The sequence below is a fragment of the Centruroides vittatus genome, unplaced genomic scaffold, assembly GCF_030686945.1.
Source record: "Centruroides vittatus isolate TY-2023 unplaced genomic scaffold, ASM3068694v2 contig_1863, whole genome shotgun sequence".
Taxonomy (NCBI): Eukaryota; Metazoa; Arthropoda; class Arachnida; order Scorpiones; family Buthidae; genus Centruroides; species Centruroides vittatus.
The window spans coordinates 235410-259736 of NW_027121147.1; the positions used below are offsets into that span (position 1 = coordinate 235410).

The 24327-nt window shown below is 23.9% G+C and overlaps 1 long non-coding RNA gene across 6 annotated transcripts in view; it reads right to left on the reverse strand.

Moving 5' to 3' along the window:
* The window catches only part of LOC136969998 (uncharacterized), a 104430-nt gene that overhangs the window by 25338 nt on the left and 54765 nt on the right, over positions 1 to 24327 (reverse strand). For 2 of the 6 annotated variants that reach the window (XR_010879906.1, XR_010879907.1), the window contains exon 1: positions 12440 to 12477. The exons of 2 other annotated variants lie outside the window; for them this stretch is intronic. This is a non-coding gene — a long non-coding RNA (uncharacterized lncRNA). Of the gene's footprint in view, positions 1 to 12439; positions 12485 to 15499; positions 15926 to 24327 lie in introns of those variants that run through there. 2 more of the 6 variants (XR_010879910.1, XR_010879908.1) reach the window with 2 other exon arrangements.

Sequence of the window (24327 nt, forward strand, 5' to 3'; positions counted from 1 at the left end):
GTTAAATGTATTTTAACTACAGGAATATAAATTAAGCAATTAATCAAAAACTGTTAAGAATTTTTATAAAATAAATGCTAAATACTTTTTCAATTAATGCTCTTTATAGGCCTATATAAATATTTATTTAACAAATTTTAAAGTATAAATTTTAATATCCAATTATATCACTATTTAAATCATCAATGAAAAAATTTAATAAATTAATCTGTATATATTTAAAGATAATGTTATTAATTAAATCATTTAAGTACTTTTGAGACAATACTTGTATGATATCCAAGCAAAGTATAACTCTACCTCAAAAGAAATATAGGTAACTTTATATTTATTTACTTTTTTTCTATTTTATTTCAAACCTGTTATGATATAGTGTGTTTTTAATCTTGGTACAGGAGGATAAATAAATATTTACAGTAGATAAATAAGGATAATAAGTAAATCTACAAATTTTTAGTGCTCTACACACACCGTAAAGTGCATTAGTATTAATAAATTTGGTTAAATGTACCTGTACAATACAAAGAAATTGTGTATTTTATACATATTCAATTTTGTTAAGTTAGCTAAAAAATTTTTATAATTATTATTACTTTTATTCAGGAAAATCACAGCTAGTCAAAATTGTTCACGTAATTTACAATACTGTACGTAGTGTACAGTACAGTTCAGGCCGATAATAATTCTGTTATTTTATTTAAAAGATGATAAACGGTAGTATAATACATGAGGTATGCCCGCATCAATAACATTGCATTGATAAACAGTTAATATAAGTATTATTAATTAAATGAATACCATTTACACTGCAACATTAAAAATTTTAAGCTAAGACTTAATAGATTTGATATAAATGAAAATTTTAGTGACATTAATTATTATTGAAAATGTAATGTTTAATTTTGCATGAATAAATCTTAACATTAAAGCAAATTTGACAATAAGTTAACTCTGTTATTATTTTTTAGATGTAATTTAAGATTTTTCACTGTATTTGAAAAAATATTCTGAAGTTCATTTCAAGCTTGATTTTAAGTTATTTTGAATGTAAGAGTTGACATTTATATTAATTTTGTTTTTTAATTAATTAATTTAAAATCAGTTTAGTTATTTTTATATTTAGCATAAAAATTTTATAAGTAAAATTTTACATAAATCAATTCTGTTTTTGATTTTTATGATTGGTGAATAATTCTATTAACTGATTAATGATTGTAACCTATCCATTTTTAATTTAATTTGGACTTTAAATCAATTAAAATTACTGAGTTTTATAATAAATATCTCTTTAAAAAACAACTTTTTTATTCAAAAGTTATTTATGGACGAGAATAAAATCATGAACTATGATAGGTTCAGATTTGTCTATCTTAAACAGATATTTATTGCTTGGATAATATTTTATTGAACATATATTTTCTTTATTTGAATACTCTCAATAACTTTAAGATGTGTTACAATATATAGACTATGTATAAATCTATACAAAAGTTTATTTTAAAAAAATATGATTCACACTTAAAAACAAAAAAACATACAGTAGTCTATAGATTTTCAATATGAATTCATTTGATAAAAGTATTTTTTTTTGTGTGTAGTAGCTTAATATTCTTAGTGAATTTTATTACATATTTGATATATTTTTAGGTTTGTCTTGCCTTAATTTGTTAGGCCAAAAACAACAAGAAGCTTCGTTTTCATTTCCATGTCGACATTTGTATAAATGAACTCGGGAAATAGCATCCATCAGTCAATTTACCAAACGTACAGAAATCCATTTGGAAATGATATGTTGCTTTAGGTGGCTGATGGAAATGACGTAATCGATTTTTCCTTTCTTTCGCATCTAAACAGATTTTAATTTAACATTTTCAACGAAGGCTGTTTAAGAAAATTTCCATTTACTTTAGTTTTTTTAACTTTTGAATTTGTTTCAATCTAAGTTTAAGAAATTTTTGTGATCAGTTTATCTCTTACATGCTAATTTCTTTAAAAAGAATTACAGAAATATATTCATCTTTTTTGAAGTAGTTTAGTTCCTATTAATGCTTTATTAATTAAACGTACGGTAGTGTACTATACAGTACTGTACTGTACAGTACATTAATAAAGTAATATAAATTTTGAATTAAAATACCAATTTACTTAAAAATATTTAGATCTATTATAAATTTTTAAATCTACTTTTAGTATATTTATTAGGAATAATTTAAAAGCTGAAAATTTTAATTTTTAAGCTCTACTTTTAAAATATTTTATTTTCATTTATAATATATTTAATGACTTATATATAGTTTTACACTGTCTCTAAAAATAAAAGTGATTTTTTAATATAATCTTCTATATTGAACTTTAATAGAAAAGCTAATTTTCTGCAGAACGAACGAAGAATGTTAATGATTTAGGTATACACCCTTCAATAAACCCAAATTCTCCTTCATCATCTTTGTAATTTTCATATTAATATTATTGATGAAAAATATTATAATAATTTTTGGTTGATCTGATCTGTTTTATTGACATTTGACCCGGATCTAAGCAATTTTTGGAGGTTGGTCTATATCATGGGAACACACCATAATTTTCTAATGGTATATCTTATTATATGTTACTCAAAGATTAAGTCTAGAGATGCATTTTTAAATGTGACTGGGTGTAACTGTTTCATTCATAGAACTTTACAGGTATAATGATTTTTTCCTGTCAAGACAACAATTACGAGTATATCTCAACTATATCCATTCAATTTTGATAAATTACGATGGGTTTTTCTGTGATTAAAAACACATCATATTATTTACACTAAAATAATTCATAAATGTAGGCTAACTAAATTAATACTTAACTTAAAAGCTTTAGGATTTAGGCATTGCTAAAGAAAATATAAATATTCAATCTTGATCCTCTAATCATCTTCTTCATACTCATTGTGTTATATATTTATATAATTTAGACATTCTTTATATTAATTAGCAATTTAAATTGAATTACAATGCATTTTTGTTGTAATTTTTATGTAATAAGAAAATAATCTTAATGACTAAACCAATAGTGGTGTTTTGCATTTTTATTTTATATATCAAATAAGTACTGTACAGTACTGCACTGTACTGTACATTAAATAATATTTATATCTGTAAGTTTCAACATATAAATATTACGGTTTACATCTAAATATTTGTCTAAGGAGATAATGAATGAATTAGACTTAAATTTATCTCTTTACCTAATCAATTAATGAGACTTTAAGGGAGTTTATAAGTTAAATCTACAGTATGAACTGTTAAGTTTTAGATTTTCGTTTAAGTTTTAAAATTAAAGAAAATCATATCATAGATTTTTTTAAAGTATTGTTACTTTGTATAATGTGTAACATTGTATAAGAATATCCTATCTCCAGAATATACAATGTATCTTCTTAAGATACGCCATTTGAACTTGCAACCAATTAACTTAGACGACGCCTTACTTCGTATAACTTAGAAATTTAAACCAGGCTAGAATTTGCTATATTATCTATTAACGCGGCAGTATTAAAATATCTTAGAAATATTTTTAATAAATATGACAGAATGAATAATGTGTTTTGATTTATTTATACGTAGAATTATTCATTAGGCGTAACTAGTAAAAATTATACAGCCTTATAACTATTGTATAGAAGATTGAAGATCGTTAATTAAAGTTGCCCTCCCGCTAAATTCTTACGTTGATAAATGTCCGGAAAGCAACTCATTAACGAAAGCCGGTTGAGCGGCGAAACATGATACGACGTGACATTCACGTGATAAATAAAATCATGCTTTGGTATGTGCATATTCTTACAAATTGGAAATTACAATGAATATCATCAGAAAAATAAGAAAATATGTTTATTTATCGAATAATTTTCAATATTCGATAAATAAACATATTTCCTTATTTTTCTGTTAGATTTATTGAATAAATTATTTTATTTTAGTAAATATAATTCTGGGATTTAGCATGCAAGTTTACTTTTGATATAGGGTATTTAGGCCTATAATTCGTAATATCTATTTTAATATCAATAATTATTTCATTTTAAACAAGTTTGTAATGAAATTTAAATAACTAAAACAATGTAGAGTAAGCTTCTAAATATAAAAATTATTATAGTAATATAATTTAATCTTCATTGAATATAATCTACATTAAATGATAGTTTGTATATTCCAGGCATAATATATAAATATAGTAATTGTCATTGAAAATATTTTACAAATTACTACTCTAAGCTGTATTTATGAAAATTATAAATACAGCCTGGAATCATTTTGTTAACATTTTAATTAAACCTAAATCAGAAAGCATTAATATTTTCTTTATAAATATAGCCTACACGTAGAAAATGTTTTATACACTTTTACTAGGCCTAAATTATTAATATCTTTATAAAATAACGAAATTAATTAGAAATTTTTCTCTTTATACTTTTTAATTAAATTTGTTTATTGCAGAAATTAGTTAACTTCACATTTTCATAACCAACGAAAATAAAACAGAAACTAAAGATAATATCTTAATCAATTTTTTGTTTTATGCAAAATATGGTCTATCAAATAAAGATTTAACGCTACTAGGCCACTAATAACCACTTAAAGTTTCCGTATACGGTCAGGTCCATAATTTTCATCTATTAGCAAATAAAGCATTTATCGCCAGAAAAACCATGATCACGGTTTAATTGGCGAATACTTATTCATTGAACATAAATCAAGATAAAAACGAGTTATGATTTAAACCATTCAGCAGAGGGGGAACTGATTAAAATTTATGTTAGGCAAACAAAAGAACATCTAACAATTGCCTGGCGGGCCAAAGCATATGCCCAACCTCCTCTTAGGTAACTACCCCCACCTCGTCGGTGTTGTAATAATGTGACATTTACACCAAGCCGACACACGAGTAAATAAATTTATAGCTAGACGCCCAGTAGCAGACTACGGTAACATCACGTTAGCCCATATATTCCGACTGGATGATCCTGCTGCTCGCAAACTGCTTGATCGCAATTGGCCATTCGAAAACCATTGTTTTAAACATAGAATTTTCTCAAAGGAATATTCTAAATGAACAAGTTATGCAAGTAAATCTATTTCTCGTCTATGCAAATTAATAAAATTGTTAAAACTAGAGGACTTTTCTTCATTTCGTTATGACAGAAACAAATTTAAAGTTGATGATATTTATTTTATAAAGCTTCCGAAATATATGCATAAAACCATGTTTTACTTCTTTTAAAATTAGTTTTCGTAATGATTTTATAAAACTTGTCCCGAAATTTAGATAAATTTATATAACCTAAACAGAAAATTAAGAGTATGAATTGACTTTCATCAAATGTAGTAAGAATAAAATTCAGCATATAAAATTGTTTCCATATTTTTTTAAAAACAGATTTGACTCTATTTATAATTAATTCGTTTCTCGAAAATGATTAAAGTGGTAACCAGATTTAAGACATCTCTTCTATCTTCAAACCGCTTTTATGAGAGAGATAACATAACCTACTGCAAGACAAGCGTGAAATCGTTGAGAAACAGGGATTTTATCAATCATGTCTCTCCGCAGTTCTCTATATAAATTAGGATTGCGCGGAATTTCAGTTTGGGGAATTCAACATCTTCATTATCTGATTATATACATCACAGAATCTGCATTAAAACACTCGTTTGCAGCAAAGTTTATTAATATATTCTATTGTGCATACAGTTTAATAATATTAGCAAATAATAAAACATCAATTCCAGTTCATTGATTAATTTAAAATTTTCATAATTTATATATAAAAGTTATTTAATTTCTGTATTAAGTCTGAAGAACTCTATAAAAAGATCATAAAAGTTGCATTTTGTTCAATGATTGTAAGAATAAAAGTAAACATTAACTATTACCGAAAAAATCGTGTATTTTGCACAACCCCTGTTGTGATTCTTCATTATTGGCAAGTTTGACCTTTGCAGGCGGAGCTTCTTTTGAATGGGAACGAAAGAGAGCCTTCAGGTGGGCAAACTTTAACATATATCATTCTTTTTTTATTTTTTTAACGAATAAAAAATATTATATTATATTTCAGTGACCGAAAAAATTAGATTTTAACAGATTTTCTTATCCATAATTTTATCGCTATTTTATCGCAGTATATCACTTATGAAAGCCGTTTAAAATATTAATTTATGTTAATTTTTGAAGCATTTTAAATGTTGAAGTATGAATTAATCTACATCTTTCTAACGCATAAATTGTATGAAATGGAGTTTTAATGGTCGAATAATAACATAAAATTGAATTATTCCAGCAACATACATATTTATTGTTTTAAAACAGTAGTAAATCCGTAGGCTAAATTTAAAGTTGTCATTAAAAATTTTTTTTTAAAATTTACATATTAAGTTAAACAATTAGAATTTTTCAAAATTTTCTATTAATCAAAACATTTTTGAATAATAAAAGTAATAAAATAATTAATTATTTGAATTTCTTAATTTATATCAGTTTATATCATAGAATAAACGCCCGTAGTGCAATTATTAAATAAAAAATCGTACATTGAAATTTAAATTGTAACTATATATAGAATGCTTGGCCAATTCATGTAGGCCTATTTAAAATTTTATATTTAAAATTAAATAAAATAGATTATTTGTATAATTAAACACGTGTTTTTTTCCAATTAAAATAAACGATTCTATTAAAACTGAGGAAATCACAGTCAATATCGTCAGAGATATAGAAAACTGTAAATATATGAGAATTCAATAAACTTAAATCTAAGTATCTTATCAAATAGCAAAAGCATGGATTTTTTAAAATGTTTATAAAATATAAGTTCTTTTTATTCGATGTAATCTAAGTTTAAATAAATAATCCTAGAAGTAGAAATTTTTTGTAATCATTTGAAATGAGATGAAATAACGAAGAGATTTTGGATAATAAAATCTGGATATAATTATATGTGATGAAAATGTTATACTTAAGTTGCGTATTAATGCATTCATACTCATATAAATTTAAAATAAGTTTAATACACATTTTAATTTATTGATATTATATATTCATATTATATAAATCCATTCAAGTTTAGCGTTTAAAATATCAATCCTTTTAGATTTAGTATGTGCTTAATGTTTAAAGGCTGTTGTATTACAGTTTCATATATTAAACTCGTATTAAGGAGGTTAATCTGATCATTTTAAGATTTTCATCTCTGAGCGAATAAACTGGCCGATTTATAGACAGAGAGAAGAAAATTTCTAACGAATCTTTTCTAAGACTTTTTATTTTTTTAAATTTATAATTAACATTGGAAAATAGTTTTCATTGTTAAGATCAAAATCGTGGACTTAATACTAGTTTTAATGAAATCACTTTTATCATATACAGAGTTAGCATATTTTATGTTTTTTGTGGCAAGTTAATAAGTTTTTGATGCATTCGATTAAATATTTTTGTTACTTAACTTTATGAGCTAAATGCCAGCTAATACTATTAACAGATTTGTATTTAGTTTTGATACACATTTGCCCACTCTAAAATTAAAATTAAGAAATGCGTTCTTAAATTATGTGATACATCTGCATTTCAAAGTTATTGATATTAAGTCACATAAGATTATTATTAAAATTACAGCATCCTTAACCTATAAAAATAATCATATAAAGTATACAGCGTAATATGATCACAACTTATAGAATTACTTATTTTTCTCATATAACGATATTAACATTAAACATTAAGATTACTATGATTAATATAATTTAAAATATAGATCCAATTGTAAAAAAAGTAGATTTTTATTATCATTTTCTTTTTTATGTAGATCTATGAAAAATTTCTGAAATTTTTTTTACAGCTAGACAATATATTTTTATTTACAACATAAAATTAAATAGTCATAATATTAAGCAATAAAAAAACAAACATTTATAAATGTAATTAATTTTAATCGAAAAATTTCAAATTATTACAAATAAAAAGTAAAGAAACAGATAGATAAAACTTTTTTCCCTGTTTCTATAAGTCAACCTTATAAACTGAAATATTTTATTAGAATAATTGTAATATAAATAAAATCGTTGAATAATCTTTTTTTATACTAAATTATAAATTCGTCTAAAAATTATTACGCTTTACTAAGATGAAAAATGTTATAAAGTATTCAAATCATAAAGATGTTTTTAAACTTTTTTAATATAATTATTTTATTTTGTTACATAAAATTTGTCGTAAGATAGAAGCCAAAGAAAGCAAAAACAGTAATAGAATAATATTGTTACTACCAGTCTCAAAAATATTTAGACATGCGTGATTTATATTGGTTTCTGTTTCTTTTCTTTCTGATCAGATAAAAAAGGATAGAAATTTGAATTTAAAAAAAATTGCAGCTCTGCTTTTAAGTAAATTTTGTACTGTACTGTATAATACATTTACAAGGTGCAATACTGTGTGTACTGAGGTCTTCAATTTTTTAATAAGATACCCAATATGATTTAATGTAGCCTACAGTACAGGCTATAAATTTCTCCAAAAATACTATTTTACTGCAACTATAAAATATATATACAGTATATATATATATATCATTGAAATGACATGATAACAACATCATATATGTTAATTAAATTGTCAAGTAGATTAATTGTAATTATCAATTACATCAAACTTCGTTCCTCTATTTTAATATTCTTTTTTGATCTTTCAAACCATTATAAGCTATCAATAGATTAGATTCTAATTTAATGCATCTAAACGCATTTAATTAAATGAAACTAAGTAATACATACAAATTATTACATCAGCAATGCACTAAAAACGGCAAAATTAACGAATCTAAATTAAAATGCAGTTTTCATTTGTTAAAATCTATTTTCATTTTTGTAGTTTTTGTGGTTTTTATGATGTGCAAGAAAAATGTTAAATCTCAAAGTTACTATTTCGAAATATTTAAATAAATAAAAAGTGAGGAAAAATGCTATAATTTGTTCATAGATTATAATAATATATTTTAGCTATTTCTTATTGCATTTGATTATAGACTTATTAAATTTGTTAAATAAAACATTTCAAATAAGTTAATTGTACACAGATTAACATATTACATTTGCTAACAGATTAACATATTACATTTAAGAGATTAAACACAATAAACAACTCAGTAAAAAATATTTAAATTTCCACAGAAGAAATCAATCTGGGATTTCTTGTTCTTTATGTATCTATTGTTTTTACATATAGCATACCCAAAAAATTAAATTAATTGAAAAGTGCTCAAGTATTTCCTCATTTTTTAATGGTTCCTAACTAATTCATTTTAAAACAAAATTTCATTTTTATATTAATATTTTATCAAAATAATTACATTTCTTTTAATCAAAAACATTTTAAATACATTAAATAAAATAATTCTTTTTTATTAAACTTAATTTAGTGGCTTAACATTACAGTAGACCACTGTTGTTAGCTTCGCTTTTTCCCGTTTTAAACTTTAATGAATATTAGGCTTTTAATCAATAGCATCTAAACTTCAATTATACGTTTAAACGAATCTATAAAATTTATTAGATTTATTAATAACCGTTAATTTATAATTTTTGATTATAAATAAACAGCAAAATTGGAAATTAAACATGATTACAATTATTATAATTTTGTGTACTGTACCGTACAGTATAGTACATAAAATATATTACTTGTAATTTGAGGCCTACATTAATTGTGATTTATATTTTCTAATGTATAAAAATATAAACAGAAAAATAGTCTAAACAAAATTATAAAAAAAAATTGTAAATAAAACAAATATTTAATACTCTTGAAAAAATAGATGATAGTTCTATATTTGTACTGTACAAATTATATTTGTTGATTATGACAAGTTGTTTTGAACAGCATTCATAGGCCAAATAAGATTATAAAATTTAAGAGAAAAAAATTAAATTTTATTACTGAAAGGTTGTTCACTTTCCTAGTTAAGTTATAAAATTCTGTACAGAAAAACACCATGCACACTACCTGCAGATCTGACCTCTCTAAATTTAATAGTTATCATCAGATTGCTACTAAATGTTTTATGTTTGATCTATCACGCAAATCAAATAATATCGAATCACAATCTTATGATATATTAAATTTTATAGATCTAGTTATTTGAAAAGATCTGAAGTAATAAAAATGTTTCAAATAAATAATATGATACAGGTTATATGTTTATCTGTTAGGTCTATAAAATTATAAACATAAGTGATCTAGATGTGATACACGTTTAGTATTTATTAAATTTTAACTTTTTTAAAATTGCAATCTTTGCATAGTTCTGTAGTATAATGCATAAAATAATCAGAATAAATTTAAATTAAATTTTGTTAATACTAATAGAATAATAATTTAATAGTCAACCAGTTCCGTTCATTTTGTAATTAATTTTGAAAAATCTAAACTTTGTTAATTATAAATTTATCTGATGATGTATGCCAAATTTCTGTTCCTAAGTTCTAGGCCAATTTATCATTAATTTTCTTATTATTTTAAGCTAAGACTTAATCGTTTGTCATCGATTTGGTCTAGACACCGGAAAATTATGGAAGATAGAATTTTTTAAATTTAACTTATAAATCATGTAATTTCTTTGTTTAACAATCTTCGATTCTTTCCGTCATTTATCAATAGTTTATTTTTAAATATTAAATTTTCATATAGTCTACATTTTATTTAGTTTCTTTTTAACTAATAGTTTAATAATTTTTATAATTAATTAATATGAATTAGTCTGTTTCCCAAAATAGGAATTTAGTTATTTTAATGTATTTAAATTCTAAATTATGTTCTTAATTACATTAATTTTAATGTAAATATTCATTAGCAAAAGAAGTGAAATATTTGGATTATTTCTTAGTTCTTAATTCTTAAATATAGTCGCAATTTTTTATACTATCACTATAAAAATATCGGAAACAATATAGGCCTAAGTTATGAACAGAATATAATGTATTGTACTGTACAGTACATACTGTATAATACACTAAACATTGCATTAGAGTCGTCTGGATATTCATATATTTAAATATATGAAAAGTATTTCATAAAAATAAGACAAAGACTTATTAGATATAAGTTTATTATGTAATTTTAAATATTTTAAAATAAATATTTAAGACACATAAAAGCTTACTTCACCGATACATATATACCCATTGTTTATTAAATTTTAATGCATTGAAAGCCAATATTTTCAACATTGGCCCATATTCTAAACAAGTAAACATAAATGGAAATAACAGTTTGAAAAATAATTTTAATAAATAAAGACCTATTGTGTTTACTGTAGGCCTATTATCAAAATGATAAATAAAATAACTACGGCTTATCTAAATAGTCATAGGTAATGAAAATTTATATAACAATAAACGAACTTCAAATGTGTAGCTTATCAAATAAATTTTCCGAAGGGATATATTTATTTATCTAAAATACAAGTATTAGAATACAACAGAGACTTCATTATTGCAATGTTACAGAAATGAATGTAATATTAAAAATTTAATTTTAAATAGAATATTAAATAAATCTATATAAAAATGATTTCTGTAAGAAGATAATGTTAAATAAAAGTTTATTTAAAAAAGGTTAATATAATCAATGCAATATCACTTAAGTGTAGTATATTATTAACTTTTTCTTAGCATAAAAAAACTACAAGTACAGTACAGCAGTAATCATTATTTTATTATTAATTCCGTTGAAAAAATCTTTGAATTCAGTTATTGAAAAAAGGTAGCTAAACAAATGTTTCTAAATAAATAAAAAAATATTACTAGTATCCGATATAATAGTTAAAGCCAGTAATCAATTGTCAATACTGTATTTGTATTAAATTAACTATAACAACACAGAGACACAGACTAAAACCTTTCATAGTGTTGTATACGACAGTGTTATTAGAAGTCGTTTATTGTGTTAACTATAATATATAACAATGATAGTTTTTGCATTAAAAAACGTTAAATATTTTAAATTAAAACATTATATAATAATATAATGCTAAAAAATATAATTTTTTCTTATATTTTAAGAAATGAGACAACAGAATTTAAATTGTCTATTAATATTCTTAAATTTAAGATTTTGTATTATGTTAAATACTTTCAATTTTTAAAAGAACAATCTATAAGTCAAAGCATATTTAACTATATAAAATATAATAATGCAATCGAGAACATTACATATATAAACAGTCTTTTATATACTATTTTGAAAGATGCCCAAAAACATACAAAACAAACAAACTATAAAATTGTTCTATAGTTTGTTATTATTAATTTTTCTATTTACCGTTATTAATAATATTTTCATTTAAATATAGTCTCTAGTTCTAAACACATTACAGCGACTTTTGTATAATTGATTGTATTTTTTCGTTTACCTTTTATTCTTCTATGCCCATCATGGCTTCTGCAGAAATGACGCCATCTTGATTTTTTTTGTTATACAAGCGCCGCGTCCAGATGCGGCGGTAATTCGTCCATAGATTTTGTCTCAATGAAAATTAAATAAAACTATTTCGATTAAAATTGTATTTTGTATTATATATTTACATAGAGAATATATACATAACTCTTTCGGTATTAAAAAAAAAAAAAAAAACAGTAGAAAATTCTAACGAGAGTCAAGTCATAAATTTCGAATGTAGGCCTTTATTACTGTATTGATTGACATTAGCCTTAATAGCAACTACAATGAAATTTTTTCACATGTCCAGGACAAAAATAGATCAAAATTAAAAAATAAGGTTCATTTATGTTTTAAAATTAAATATAAATTTAATTTTTATAATTATACTAATTTAATTTATTTAAAATGTATTATTACAAATAGGCCTAACATTTAAAACTTTCTTTTATGGTTAAAATTCATTAAATGTTTTACAAATGATAAAAAGAAAAAGATAGATTTAGATAATTTGTACAATGAATTTGATTAAAAATAAATAAATAAATAAAATAATGCTATGCTCCACCTAACGATTAAAATTGTAAAATTATGGTATAAATTAAAGAATTAAAGAAAAATTTTTATTTTTGATTATTTAAATAATTAGTCTATTTAGGCTAAATTTCTACACTGAAAACATAAATTGTAAGTTCATAAATGTAGATAATCACATGAAAAATAATGTATGATTTGAAATTATATATAATAAAAGATAACTAAAAAATATAATTATTAATTGTACAAAGTCACAAAGGAATGTCATGAAACACGAAAAAAATATTATTATTAATCAAAATTTAATGGATATAAATTTAACACCAATAGATTATAAATAGCACATGCAGTTATTAAATCATGTTTTATATATATATAAATTCCTAATCGTTTGATAAATTTATCTGAAATAGATTGAAAATTTTAATAATATAAAATTACTCGTAATTATATATAAGTACTGTACATATTTCAATTGTTTAACATTAACATTTGAATTATGTGTGTAGAGCATTTAAAATACCCATGCATTGTGCTAATTAATTACATAATAATATCGACCTTCGAATTTATGTATGTGCATAATAGGCCTATCTAATGATGTAATATTTGAATTGAATTTTGCTAATAGAAGTTTGTAATGCATAGACCTATAATATGTCATTTATTATCACATTCTCTGACGCATAAAATAATGGCTTTTGATACATATTACATTTAATGAATTTTTCTGAACCTATCATATTTCTTCATTTACATCAATCAAACAGAACATTTATTCATTTAAATTAATGCAAACTTAATTGGATAACATTTGATGCTTTTAGATATCACGTGAGGTATATTATACAATATTTAACAATTTATATTCTAATATTAGGCCTATAAAACTCTAGGAAAAAATTACTGTTTTTTCAATTAATTTTATTAATTAAATATTTTATTCTTTATAAATTTTGCTATAGATTTTTATAAGACTTCGAAATCTATATTTTCACATTTCTGTATCGGCTTGACTTATTTCATATAATATCCTTAATCTTGTATTCATTGCTGCATGACTTCTCAGCTTGTTCAGTCATGAAAAATCAATCAATCAGTTAATTTTTATACACCAATTCATGATTGTCTAATTTATTATTCATAGGTCAAATATATATTTCAGCTAACAGATTATGGTAAATCATATTAAGTTATCATATTCAGTACAAGGTATAAAAAATGTTCAGATAAATTATATTTTGAATAAAATAAACTTTTTATGATTAAATATTATAATTATAAATGAAATTTATAATTTTAGAATAATGTTTTATGTGAAAATTTCTACAGATGAATGAATATGACTGTAAATTTCTTATTAAATTAAAACAATAACAGTAAATAAACTAAAGTAGTATATTGTTATATTATAAAACAGACGATATAACAATAAAATATCGACTAATAATATATTAATTATATTATTTTTTTTTTATTTATAATAGTTTTAATGCTAGTCCTTTTCATATTATTATACAAAAATTCAAATGATAGAAGACATTTATAGCAAAATTTATACATACTATTAAATTCGTAAAAATATTAAAAATATAATATAAAACTAATACCTTAATTAACTTATATTTTAAAAATTATTATAGGGCGTAGACAGCATAAAAATAGAACTGATTTTAAAGTGAAAAATAAAACATATTTGGACTTTTATAGTCAGTTAGTGTAGAAAATTAATTTACAAATTTATTTTTAATTTAAATAATTTTTACGAAGATTGTTTTTTTTTTATAAGATTAATCCTATTTAATATTGACTATTATCCGATATGAGCTTACTATATTAGAAAGCTCATATCGAATAATAAATGTATAAATCTCATATCGTCAAAAATATATAAATTTACAAACATAATATGTTTGTAAATTTATGTATTTAAGATAAAAATTAAAATAATAAATTGGAATTTTTACTTCTCAGTTTAAAAAGCATCAAATCCAATTATGTTATTTTACTTTTAAAGCTATAAAATAAACGAATTTATTAGTGCTTTCAACTGTTTATGAGCATGTTCTTCCTCAGGAGATTTAGATTAAAAAATTTTTATTTCATAATTAAAAAAAACAAAGCATTACACAGCAGTATAATAGCATAATTTTTAAAAAAGTACAAATCATTATATATTTTTATAATATGCAAATCAAAGTGCACCTATCATTTGCATATTAAATTTACTGTAACATGCTTGTCACTGCCATGTCATGCATTTTTATTAGGATAATAAAATACTAAATATTTTACAATTTTTATTTTTAATATTTTCACTGTCATTTCCATTTCTTTCCTTTCTGTTTTTTCATTTAATATATATCTACGTACTAAGTCAATAAATGATGCCAATAGAATTCAATTTATTATCATTTATTTAAACAGATTCTCGAATGATAAATTAAAAGAATAGATTGTAAATTGATATGGAAAACAATATATTGAATATACTGACCTATTCAGCTTCTCTGCATGCCTAGAGGTCCAAGCATTATTTCTTAATCACTGACTTGAAGGTTAAAAAATTAGAAAATATCATTTTCAACTTATTTAAACTTAAGAGAACATTAACCATAAAAAGTACAGCGACATTAGAGATTTAAACCTTTGTTGGTTCAATTAGAATTCAGGAAGTTTTGGGTGCTACTTTCGAAGAAAACACTTTTGTCCTCCAGCGCCCTCTAATGGTACTAAAAACCGTGATAAGAAATGTAGGTAGCCCTTGGGGAGTCTACAAGAGTGAGGGTGAGTTTTTAAAGAAACGTTGTAAACATCAACATTAAGACATTGTGGAGGTAACAGGTTTGCTAGAGATCTCCGGATAATTTACGACCATCCGAAACAAAGATGTAACAATGGGAGGGTCCACGGCCACCTCAGTGACGAAAACTTAGAAAAGTGTATAGTGAAAGAGATAACAAGAATCCTTTTTTGTCTTCCGCACAAAACAGGAGAAACTACTCCTGTTTGTTATGATGTTAGAAACGCTTTGGGTCTACCAAGAATTTAGGACAACTAAACGAGTTTTCATTCTTCGAATACGGTACAAATTGTAACCAACACTTAGTTTCGAAATCCGTATATATTTAGTACGTCTTAAAACATTTTTAAAATTATTCAAAATCTTTCTAAGCTCCGTAAACTATAGTGATCACCATCCACGATAATATTTGATTTTTATTTTGAACGGTGGTTAGAAAATCCACTTGTGTTACCATGGAGATAATATTGATAAATTTCATTTGTATAATAGAGGTAAGGTCCAAGATATCCATTAAGTTTTTGATCTGTTCTATTTTTAGGAACAGTCAATTTATTTTTATGGGCTATCGGAATGATGCTTCGTTGTCATAATTCATAAAAGGTTTATTTTAAAAATTATAATAAGCTCTATAACTTTTTTTATTTAATTTTCATTTATGTTAATTTTGTTATTTCTAATTATTTATTAATGACTTTTTATATGTTTATGCTTCTGTTTATAAGAATTTGTTACATTTAATTGACATATAATTAAATATTTTATTTAAAATTGTAACGCTGCTATTTTTACATCATTATCAACAACATATAATGTTTGTCATACATAATAACATTTATAAATAAAATTTGTGAGACCAGATCAAACATTTATGAAGTATAATTCATGCCAACTTTATTTATGACACTATCTTTAGCAAATAGAATATATTATTCTCTTTTTAACTATTATTAAATATATTATTGATTATTCTATTTAACTATAAATCGCGTCAAATTGTTTAAACTGTTAAATTGAAATAACATTTTATAAAATAATCCGCTTAAATTCTTTATTTATTTACAAAATGTTGACCTTTACATGGTTAATTAAATTTTATATTTTAAAATAAAAAAATTGTATGTGTTAACATAAAAATACATCTTATATGAAAAAATAATTAATTATCTCTAATCAAAATTCCAGTAGTTCCATATCTTTTTATGTTTCCTTATAAACTTTAACATTCCAAATGCTGTAACCTATAATTTAATAAACATTTAAGATTTAAATATTTATAACATTCATTTTAATTAGATAAGGTAATAATAATTATTCATTTAAAAAATAAAAAAAGCGATTTAAACTATACCGTTCAGTTTTCTCTACTTTAAATTAAATGGTTAAAAAATATGATAAGCATGACATGTTAAGTAATGAACTTATAACTAATTAAAATATTAATACATGTTTGGCATTATATAATTTTAATTTAAAATTTTATTTTTGTAAAACATTAAAATGCTATTATATTATTATATTTTAATGCTATTATATTAAAAGTGAATAGTTTGTTTCAATATAAGCATTTTTATTGAATATTAAAATGAGTTATAGATGTTGATGGGAATAAAATATAACATTAAATTTTTCTATTATAAATTTACTTAAAATTTCTGTATAAATTCCAATGGGATTTATGCAAGAAAATTAATTTTTATTTTAAAATTATTATTATAATTGATAACTAAATTTTACAAAAAAATATATTTTTTTAAGAATAAAGTTATGAAGACATTATTGGAAGAAGTTGGCAATTTTGATGGTATTTTTGCGTGACAAGATTCTACACTTGAGTGATGCCATCTAACTTTGGTAAATTCTAAAACCTCTTCGAGTGTTATCATTTAAGTTTTCTTACCAACTTGTTTCACTTTAAATCCACTTTTTGAAAACTAAATTACGAAAGAATAATTATACAAAGGTTTATTTAATATATATAGTTACATCATTACAGTTTCAATGTCTTCATACACAGGGTATATAAGATCAAGGTTAATTAAATCAACTTTATTTTTAATTTTATTATTTTATTTTAAAACTAGCTTACGTAATGGAACTTAATAGTAAAAGAGTTTAATACTAACTTTTTTCTTTTTTAATTATAATTATATACTTGGAATATTTAAGAAACTAGTATTCAAGCTGAATTGATAATGATCATTTCTGTAGATTTATAAATTTATAAGGTTAAGATGTGGATAATTTTTAAATTTGTTTAACGCTTAAAATTTATTTTAAATTAGTTTCAAAATGTAAACGAAATCTCAAAAGTGTACGTGAAAAGACTATGCTAAAGGAAATAGGCGCCATTCTGTTCAAAGCTGTGATTATAAGAACCATTAGCAAATCATTAAAGGGACAACTGTCTATAATGTGTAAGAAAAGATCACTAGTAAGATCATACCGATTGCATACACGCGATCTCTAAACCCAACGTCTGAGATGGGATCTAGGAGGAGGTCGCTCAAAAAACAGGCGTGGTTCCTTCGTGTCTTCCACGTGACAGCTTGTCTTTTACCTCATAACCAAAGACACGCAAATTGTTCATACATCTTTATTGTCTTGAAACGCCTTTTCATTTTAACTTTTCCTAAATTTTAAAACGGATCCAATCAAATTCCACGTTTTTCTTTTAGTATAAAATATAATCTAGTATTATGATAATATCAGACCAGAACCTAATATCTGATCGTCCAATCTCTTTCAATCGTAATATGCCTGATTGTCCAGCTTTAAAATGGTTTTGTGCGTATACAATGAAATATATTTTAATTCTGTTGAAGAAACATGATGCAATTTAAATTTGTTTAACCTCAAAATGTCAATAATGAATGATTTATAAATCTATAGAAACATGAATAAAAGAATGCACGAATTGGCGATGAATCATTTATATATAACAATATATTTTATCAATGATACAATATGATAACGTTTTCTTTATTTTTATTTACGTAAAAGGAGATGGTCACGAATTTATCATATACATCATATTAAATCAATTGATACTTAAATAAATTCATGTTCAATTAAAAGATTGATGTTATAGATACGAATCTTGTTAATAAATATGTTTAAGTCTATGTTAAAGTAAAATTATATATCCGATTTTTGTTAATAATTTGAAATTTTAGACAGAATAAATTAAAAGAAAGATGTTTTAACTCACGATTAAAGAAGACACTGTTAAAGATTTGAACCTTAAAAGCTTATTTTAAAGGCTATCTCTTCTTACATTTTAAGTTTTTTTAATAATTTTTAATTAGACATATTAACTAATCGTTTAAGTTCATATTATTATAAGCTAATGTTGCGAGAAAATGTATAAATTAGAAGACTTTATATTGAAAATCAATAGTTTAGGTCATAATTCTTCTTCAATAGAAACTAACAATTAGCTTAAACTCAAGAAAATATTTTAATAGTAGAATTAAAACTAATTATGGATTCTTTGTGTAAGATTTTAATTATAGTACTTGAACTATATAATAACCTATAATTTTTAAAATAGTTATTGAACATATCGCAGACTTATCACTATACAGTTCTAAATCACTGTATAAAGACAACTTTATATGATTTAATTAAGTTTATTGTACAAAGGAACTGTATAGACCTAGATTTATAATAGGCAAAGTTCATGATTACAGGCCTAACTAGGCCTATATCTGAGTTTAATCGTCTAGGCCTATAAATCATCTTTAAATAGGTCTACAATCAAAGGATTCATCTATAATTTTTATACAATGAAGATTAAATTTCTCTTTTACAATATTTTAATAGATCTACTGTTCAATAATTATATAATACTATATTTTAAAACTAAATATGATATAAATTTATTTAATAATTATCAAAATATTTTAAAAGTTAGTTTTTCAATTTGAACTTCGTCTAAAAATTCTTTTAATAAAATTAAACGAATAGGAATAAATTTTAACATTTTGATGAGTTGAAAACAAACATAATAAAGAATTGTAAAGATTAAATTTCTCAATTAACGTTAATTATTTTAAATGGGTTAGAAATGATGAAAATAAATTAAATTCAACATAATTAAAGATTCATTAGTTAATGGTTTAAAATTAATAATAAAATCAAAATTTGATTAAATTTGTAAAGAAAAATTCAATTAATTTATTGAAACCGATATTAGCTTTCATTTAAGAAATTTTAGAAACATTTAATAGGGTATAAATAACATTTTAATGCCAGAGAAAAGAGTAACGGAAAGTCATTCTTTAAAGATCATAATGGAACAAAAATCACCACCCACGCAGCAAGTACAAACAGTGTAGATAATATAAGATGATGGATGGTCGAACCTGACATGGCAGATCTGAATTAAGAAAGACTGGACCGGGCGGGTGCGAGATAAATAATTGATTAGAGTTTCTGTTAGATGATCGCGCTAATGGAGCAGAGAGTACCAGAGGTCTGCATGCAAATGAACCTGTTCCTTGTGTAAGTTTATGTAAAAGAAAAAGAGCCTGCACTCCTCCAACATATCGAATTTTTTAAACTATCAATTTAAGTGTAAGCAGTTTTACTTTAGCTGCCTTAATTATTACCTTTTTAATGATCGGAAAATTGAGAAAAATGCCATAATAATAACTGTTATAATCCTAAATCCAAATTCATGTAAGTTCTGAACTATTTGGTTTCAATGATGTTTCATTATAGACAATTTAATATACATAATTTTATTACCGAGAAAATTACATTCGTATCGAGATAATTAAAATGGTTTACCATAATATCTAATTGTTACCTGAAATTTAATTGATTCATAAAATTTACGGTGGTAGGTTATTTTAGCAACAGTTAATTTAAATTGCTCTCTACGACAACTTATTTAAATAAATAAAATATTTCAATAATATTTATAAAAACTTATTAAATTTAAATTAAAAGATAATATTCTAAGTAATTATTTCGTTTGTAAATTAAATTATTTTAAAATAGTAATATAACAGTATTTTAAATAAGATTATAGACGAGTTACTTCGAGGTTTACTTAAGTGAAATTAATTGGAAATTGTATCGAATTAGTAGGCCTAAACGTGTAAGCAATTCCTAGATTTGTTTTAATTAGATAAATGTATTAATATCCATAATAGTAACAATCGAGCAAGCGGAAATTTGGAATATGTAAGGCTTAGAATCAAAGATATTTATATTATCATGCTACGCGATTAATTGCTTTCTAAAGTTTACATATAGCCTAGAAGAATTTCTATTTCTGCATAATCTCCGTCATAGAATCTTAGAAACGCAATTTAAATCGGAAATTGAATATGAAAGTTCATAATAGAAATTAGGTATACAGCTTGAGAGATTATACGGACTGCATTAGCTGATGGTTAATTAATTCAACTCATTTTGATCCCTAAATGAATAATGATTATTCTGAAAGGCCCAACTATAATCCAGTTGGTCATTGGTCTGTATACACTTTACGCTTATAAGTCAATATTCACGTCAGTATTCCAGAAGCAGATGTTCGTCATAGCTTAGTTGAATCAAGTATCCAACAGTTTACCCTCTATAATTCTGATTTCCATCTGAATTACAAATCAGTATATTGTGCATAAACGACGAATGAAATTTCTCCCTTTATTCTCTTGTGTGTTATCGATTCAAATATCTCCCTGATGTGTCAGTGGCAACACATGAATGTTTTAACAGATAGTAGTTGAATGCTTACTAAACTAAACTAGTTTCTTCAAACTGAACTTCTAAGTTAACTGAATAAATATAAAATTGTATATTTTGATCTCTACTGAAAATATATTGTTAAAAATTCAATTGTGAAAGAATTAAAGTAAGTATATATTAAATAATGTGATGATTCATTTAGAAAGCAAAAATACAATATAAATACTATGAATTATTTATGTATGTAATATTAAAATATTTAATATAAATCAATTTCAGTTTTTTCTATACTGATTATAAGTTTTTCAATATTTCTTTTCCAGAAGCTGACAGAGTTTGGGATAGTTTTTGGACTTATTCCAAGCAAAAGTTGCCCAAACTGTTTAGTTGACAACAACGCATGCTCTTGCTGACTGTCTAATGTACTTTAATGTTCTTCATCAGAAGAACCGAAGTGGAGAAGACAGCCTGCAGGAATCGTACAATTAAATTTACTGGTCTTGCTAACAGTCGCGGCAATTAAATACTCTCTTAGTCTTCAGAGGTATAGTTGCCATTACACCCTTTTAACTGATTGCAAAGTTTGGCAACTTTGGAAGACTTATTGATTGCTTCTTTTCTTGAGTTTTTTGTTACGTCTTAAACAATGTCTCTGAAAGTTTTGTTTTCTTAAATCGTGAAAGAGGACAAAACTTCTGTAAAATAAATCTGTCAGTATAATTTCCTCTTAAATTTTGTTTTAATGTTAGCTTTTTCTAAAAGTAATAATTTCAAGTAGATTTAATTGTAAAGTTTAAATTCTACTAAGTTTATAATTAAAACAATTAACATAAATTATCTCTTTCAATGAAATTAATTTAATAATAAGATTAATTTGAAAGTTTAACTTCTAACTATTAAAATATTTTAATTCCAAGATATAAAATTGCATCATAATAAATTATACCTGCATAAAGTTAAAAAGTTAATTTTTGAATCGTTTAAAAAATATTTTTAACATTTATTCACTTTCTGAAACATTCCTTGGATAGGCGCAGGTTGTAAAGACGATTACACGTGACAAGTTTTCTAGTTCAATCATTCCCACCTCGAATGTCACGTTTGACGTAATTATACGTAAGGTGACGTAGACTAATGATGTCCCAACTGACCCCCGCTGCCCGAAGCGTACTTTTAAAGGCGTGTTCTGATTAGATAAACTCAGAAGTTCGCGTTGCTTGTTTCTCTCACGGGAGAGACCATCTTATACAAGACTTCTGTGATGTGCGACAAGTTCAGACAACGGTGACAAACTACACTATAATTATAGGGATATCTGTATACGAAATCTAGATCATTTTGCGTTCTAGCATTGAGCTTAATTATGGAAAATTCCTATAATGAATAAATTCTTCTGCTATTAAATTGTTTTAACTAAAAATAAAAACCAATTAAAATGTTTTACAACACAAAAATTTCAAATTTATATTTTCTGTATATAAATATCGTTGATCTCATTTATGAAATGGAAGAAATTTGTGTAATATCTACTCCAAAAGTCAACGAAAATTATGAAAAATAGTTTCATTTATCATATAAGTTAAAATATATCGAAATAAATTTTTGAATATCTTAAAATTATAAGTTATACCTCAAGTTTAAAATTCAAGAAACCGAGTAAATTCAAAATTCGTTTTCTGGAATGTAAATCTATATTGAAAGTTTGAGTTTAATGTCTTGGAAATGAAGTCGTTAAATTAAAATAAAATTCAATTAGGATCTATAAGCTACAAGCCTAAACGAGTTATCGTAGACTAAGTTTAATGCGAGTTACTTAATAGCCCTATATGTTTTTAATTTATAGGCTACAGTCAAATATTGAATATTATCGATGTCATACATAATTTATTACATGTTTTAACGTTGCTTTAAATTGAAAGAAGTGGAATAAAATGGTGTTAGTGTTAAAAATTATTATAAACAGTGTAAATAGTGTGTATCGAATGTAAATGGTATTGTACCCCAAAGAATAGTGTCATGAAATTTAAATAAAAATTGATTGCCTTAACAGCCTGCAGCTGAGGATTCGCCTATCATCTAGTGGGTGTGGTTGAAATATACGCCATCTATCGACAAAAATATAACATAATTGACGCCTTTTATCCACCCTTTAAAACCCTACTCTTATTCTAAATTTCATTTCTTTCTGTAATACTGTAACATCTTACGCTATTTAAATGAATTCTTAAGATTATTCGTAATAAATTTCGATGTTTAAATTATAATTTTTATATAAATTTTCTTTAAAAATAACAGGTTGTTCTAATAGAACTACATTAAAATTCATTTAAATATAAAAATTATCAGTTAAATAATACTCTTTATGAAAAGTTTGATCGTTTTAGATCATATTTTATGTAGAGATATAGAATTTTTATTGCTTCAGTAAAGTAATGACGTTTTTAATAAATTCTAAGCTAAGAGGTTTGTAAAGCGTTTACATCCGATAATGGGATTTTGAAATTAATAGCAGAAAAAACCGGAATTATAAAGAGATGTGTTTCGTAGGTATTTTATTCTAGTCATTAAAAATTCTCGAATAAAAAAAGATTATATGATAGATACATTTATTTATATTCTAGTCAGAAAACTATCTTATAAAGAAGACAGAAAAGCGTTATCGAAGGCACCTTCTCTATAAAAGTATACAATAGACTTAAATTACTCGTCAAATTCCCCAAACGTGGAATGGCTCTCAAACACCAGAAACAGCCATCTAAGCTATACAACCCAGCAAAGGTGATTTCATCGGCATCAAAATTCATTCCTTATTCATGATTTAG